The sequence below is a fragment of the Nothoprocta perdicaria genome, unplaced genomic scaffold (genome assembly GCF_003342845.1).
Source record: "Nothoprocta perdicaria isolate Ctin4 unplaced genomic scaffold, notPer1 scaffold_167, whole genome shotgun sequence".
Lineage (NCBI taxonomy): Eukaryota > Metazoa > Chordata > Aves > Tinamiformes > Tinamidae > Nothoprocta > Nothoprocta perdicaria.
Genome location: NW_020454838.1, coordinates 1,623,696 through 1,629,411, shown reverse-complemented (window position 1 = coordinate 1,629,411; position 5,716 = coordinate 1,623,696). Strand labels below are relative to the sequence as shown.

Sequence of the window (5,716 nt, the reverse complement as noted above, 5' to 3'; positions counted from 1 at the left end):
TTCTTGGGTCTCTCTCTCTGCCTTTGTCCGTCTGAGGTACAAGAGTCGTACCTAACATTTGGGGGCTCGTCCGGGATCCTGAGCAGGTGGACGGACGGGGTATGGAGGAACCAACAGGAGAGAGAGTCTTGGTAAGCGGGATATTACGGGCCTAGGGAAAGGGTAAATGTGGCAGACACCCAGGTGGACGCACCGCAGAGTAGCCAGCGGGTGGCGCGGGAGACGTCCCCGCCACCCCGAGGTTTTTGGGAAAAGGTTAGTTACGTGTATTGGAATAAGAACCGTTTACTGGTAGAAAATGAGCATATAACTGTGCCGGCTGTGTGAATATTATTTGTTGTCTCGTGTATGTGTATGTGGTTACTTCTGTCTGCTTGTGAAGAAAAGATGGGGCAAAGTCAGTCTACTCCTCTTTCCCTGTTTGTTGAACGATTTCAGGATGTTAAAAGACGGGGGCATGATTTGTCAGTGGAGGTAAAGAAAAACAAACTAATAAAATATTGTTCTAGCGAATGGCCAACTTTTGATGTGGGCTGGCTGCGAACGGGCAGCCTGGATACACAATTGGTAAGAAAGGTAAAAAGAAAAATTCTAAGTCCGGGGCAGGGTGGGCACCCGGACCAAATACCTTATATAATAGTATGGGAGGACTTGGTTGAGAAACCTCCTGAATGGCTGAGGCCATTTATTAGTCATAAGCCAGATGCTTTGGTGGTTAAAGAAACTCAAGCATTATTGGCAACTGGTGTGGGAAAAGGGGATAAGAAAAAAGTGGAAATTCTTCAAAATTCACAGACTTATCCCAGTTTAGAGGAATTGGGAAATGAAAATCCCCCGCCTTATGCTCCGGTACCAGTCACCCCAGAAGGAGCTATCTCGTCCTCAAGGGTTACCTCAGCTACAGAGTTGGGGTCACCTCCGGGAAGAGATGAACCTCAGGGTGTGAATAATGGGGTGCCGGGACGCACACAGCAGGAGGAATATGAACTGCGAAGTTCAAGTGTACAAATATACCCACTCCGAGCCCTACGCTCAAGGCCGGACAGGGAGAGAACTTATCAATATTGGCCATTCTCTTCCAGTGATCTGTATAACTGGAAGAGTCAAAATCCGTCATTTTCGGAAAAACCTGTGGCCTTAATAGACCTTGTAGAGTCTATACTGTTCACTCACAATCCCACTTGGGATGATTGTCAACAATTGTTAAAAATTTTGTTCACCACAGAGGAACGGGAGAGAATCCTAGCAGAAGCGCGTAAGCATGTACCTGGGGTAGATGGGCGACCCACCACCCAACCCCACCTGATAGATGACGGATTCCCCCTTACGAGACCTCCGTGGGACTTCGACCAGGCTGAAGGTAGGGAGCGTCTCCGAATATACCGCCAGACTCTGATGGCAGGGCTGCGAGCAGCAGCACGTAAACCCACCAGTTTGGCTAAGGTTATTGCGGTCAGACAGGAACCAAAAGAAAGCCCAGCCGCGTTTTTAGAACGAGTGCTAGAGGCGTTCAGACAATACACACCATTAGATCCAATGGCAGAGGAAAATAGAGCAGCGGTAATTTTGGCTTTTGTAAACCAAGCCGCCCCGGATATTAGAAAGAAACTGCAGAAAATAGATCGACTGGGGGAACAGACAGTACAAGATCTGTTAAAAGTAGCAGAGAAGGTTTATAATAACCGAGAAACACCAGAGGAGAGACAGGAAAGAATAAGGAAGGAGGATCGGGAATTCCAAGCCCGAGAAAACAGACGGAATTAAAAGGAGTTAGCTAAGATCCTTTACATAGGGAAAGGAGGAATAGAGAGCACAGAGGCAAGTGGGGAAAGGGAAGGAAGTGGGAGATTGGAGCGGGATCAATGTGCGATATGTAAAAAGAGGGGGCACTGGAAGAATGAATGTCCGGAGAGAAAGAAGGAAAGAACTGGGGAAGGAGGAGGGCTCCAAAATCATAAAAGGCGAGTCCAAGTAATGACAGCTGAGCGCGGAGAGGAAAGCGACTGAGGGTGTCGGGACTCGGCCCCCTTCCCTGAGTCCTGGGTAACGCTTGGAGTGGAAGGGAAGCAGATAGGATTCTTAGTAGATACTGGGGCTGAACATTCGGTTTTAAATAAAAATACAGGGAAATTGGCTGAGAGGACCAGTCTGGTTCAGGGGGTTAATGGAGTGAAATCCTATCGCTGGACCACAAATCGGCGGGTGGATCTGGGGACAAAACAGGTTACGCATTCTTTTATATATGTTCTGGAATGCCCAGCCCCGTTATTAGGAAGAGATTTATTAACTAAGCTTAGGGCCAGAATATATATTGAGGAAGGAGGTGTAAAAATAAGAGATGGGGAGGGAAATCCTTTACATGTTTTGACAATGAGGTTGGAAGATGAATATCGTATATATCAACCCAGGAGAATAGAAGGGATTACCCAGGAAATAATAGAATGGGTAGAAAAGATCCCTGAGGTCTGGGCCGAAACAGCGGGGGTCGGGAGGGCTGCCCATAGAGACCCAATAATTGTGGAACTGAAACCAGGGGCCAGGCCGGTGGGAGTGAGACAGTATCCGATGACGAAGGAGGCGAAGAAAGGAATAACCCCACATATCAATAGGCTGATAGAGCTCAGGATATTAAAGAAGTGCTGGTCTCCCTGGAATACCCCCTTGCTGCCAGTTTGGAAGCCAGGAGGGAATGATTACCGCCGGTACAGATAAATGCCTGAGTTGAAGATATTCATCCAACTGTACCAAATCTGTATACTCTGCTTAGCACACTCCCCCCATCTATGGGCTGGTATACAGTACTGGATTTAAAGGATGCATTCTTTAGTTTAATGCTAGCAGAGAAGAGTCAAAAAATCTTTGCCTTCGAATGGGAGGATTTACAGAAAGGGATATCGGGACAGCTTACCTGGACCAGGTTGCCTCAAGGGTTCAAAAACTCACCAACCCTATTCAATGAAGCACTAAGCGAGGATTTACAGTCATACCGAAATAAGCACCCTGAACTAACCTTATTACAGTATGTGGATGATATATTAATAGCGGGAGCGACTGAGGAGGACTGTAAAAGGGGTACTGAAGATTTACTACAAGAATTAGTTCAATTGGGATACAGAGTCAGCGCCAAAAAAGCGCAGATATGTAAAAAGGAAGTTGTATACTTGGGATATAAATTAAGCCAAGGGAAGCGGTGGCTGACAGCCCCTATGAAAGAGACTATACTGCGTATCCGCAAACCACGATCAGCCCGAGGAGTACGGGAATTCCTGGGCTCGGTGGGCTATTGTCGATTGTGGATCCCAGGATTTGCTGAAATAGCAAAGCCACTCTACGAGGGAAGCCGGGAGTCTCAGGAGTGGATATGGACTTGAGAAATGAAAGAGGCTTTTGAAGCCTTGAAGCAGGCATTGCTGGAAGCCCCTGCCCTGACACTCCCCGATCCGTCTAAGGAATTTCACCTTTTTATTGATGAAAAGAAGGGCATTGCTAAGGGAGTGCTGACTCAGAATAAAGGGCCGTGGAAGAGGGTGGTGGCTTATCTGTCAAAGAAGTTAGATCCTGTGGTGGCAGGATGGCCTCCGTGCTTGAGAATAATAGCAGCTGCCGCTTTAATGACTAAAGATGCAGACAAATTGACTTTTGGACAACAGCTGTGGGTTACTACCCCGCATCAAGTAGAGGCTGTTCTCTGGCAGCCCCCAGCACGGTGGTTAACAAATACAAGACTGGCACATTACCAAAGCCTGCTGCTAGATCCGACCCGTCTGAAGTTTACAAATCCTCTGGTTTTAAACCCGGCCACTCTACTCCCAGATCTGGATTATGAGAAGCCGGTGCACGATTGCAAGGAAATACTGGCAGAAGTAGCCACAGTGCGAAGAGACTTAATAGATAAACCTCTGGAAGGAGGGGGCTTGTGTGGTTTATGGATGGGAGCAGTTTCGTGGAGAATGGAATCAGAAAGGCGGGAGCGGCAGTGGTAGATCTGGGCGGGAGAGTCGCTCAGAACGCCTGACTGCCGCAGAGTACGTCGGCACAGAAGGCCGAGCTAATAGCTCTCGCAAGAGCATTAGAACTGGCTGAAGGGAAGAGGCTGACTGTGTATACCGATAGCCGGTACGCCTACGGAACAATGCACATACATGGTGCAATATATAGAGAAAGAGGATTTGTGTCATCATCTGGGAGAGACATTTGAAATAAGGAGGAGATACTGCGGTTGTTAGAAGAGATTCAGAAGCCTAAAGCAATAGCTGTGTCCCTGGGCATCAAAAAGTGACGGACCCGATTAGTCGAGGGAATCAGAGGGCCAGTGAGGCAGCGAAAGAAGCAGCTAGAGTGACTCTTGAAAAGGACCAGGAAGGGATTAGTCAGGAATTGATGCTAAATATCCCTCCCCCGGGGATGGGGCAATTACCTTGGACACCGAATTATACTGATGAGGACATCCGATGGATAAAAGGGACTGGAAAAGCGGAAAAAGGAGAAGATGGATGGTATAGGGGTTCAGACTCGACTCTAATGTTGCCTCAAGCTCTGGGGAAGCAGCTATTAAACCAGCTGCATCGAACAACACATCTTGGAAAAAAAAGGCTGCAAAATTAATGGCCTCAGCCAGGTTACAGTTCCACAATCAAGGGGCGATAAGTCGAAGGATAGTAGAAGATTGCAGGGTATAGGTATCTGTTGATAATGGTAGATACCTTCTCAGGATGGGCAGAAGCTTTCCCAATGAAATGGGAAAGAGCACAAACAATAGCTAAGATACTGATGGAAGAAATAATTCCCAGATATGGGATACCGGAAGTGATAGGGTCTGACAATGGGCCTGCTTTTGTGGCCAATGCAATTCAAAGCTTACTGCACTTAGTGGGAACAAAGTGGAAATTGCATTGTGAATATAACCCACAAAGTTCAGGACAAGTAGAGAGGATGAACCGAACATTGAAAGAATTAATATCAGAGACTGGTGGTGATTGGGTGACGCTCCTGCCTTATGCCATATTCTGGGTACGAAACACGCCGTATGTGATGAATCTCACACCGTTCGAGATCATGTACGGGGCACCCCCGCCAGTATACCCTGTTGAAAAGAAAGGGAGGGAGAAAAAGGGGTTACCCAGGGATATGATACAGGCAATACGTGCAATACAAGAAGTCCACAGGGAAATATATCCGGTAATCAGAGCCATATATGAACAAGGGGACCTACTCGAGGGGTGCCTACATGATCTCGAACCAGGAGACTGGGTATGGGTAAAATGCCATAACTTGAAATTGTTAGAAACAAAATGGAAAGGACCATATGTTGTAATCCTTGTAACTCCTACAGCTCTTAAGGTGGATGTAATAGGCCTGTGGATACATCACTCGCATGTGCTGAAGGCCAGGCCACCAGAACAAGAGGAAGCCGAAAGAGAAGGATTTCTCAAAATGAACAAGTGAAAAAGGGGAGAATGAAGGACAAACCACCCACGCTTGGGCTAATTGGAAGATCCTAAATCATGAGCAGCGATAACATGCATCAAGGACACCCCTAAATCATCCACCCACTCTTGGGCTAATTGGAAGATCCTTAAATCATGAGCAGCGATAACATGCATCAAGGACACCCCTAAATCATCCACCCACTCTTGGGCTAATTGGAAGATCCATGCCCAAGCAGTTTGGAGAACTGATAACACATATCTAAGGACTTCCTGACGAAAAGCAGGTG

General features: G+C 47.1%; 1 pseudogene; it reads left to right on the top strand.

Annotated features, from left to right (window-relative positions):
* The first annotated feature begins 387 nt into the window (after positions 1 to 387).
* On the top strand, positions 388 to 5,025 carry LOC112944384 (annotated as a pseudogene).
* Positions 5,026 to 5,716: the final 691 nt, after the last annotated feature.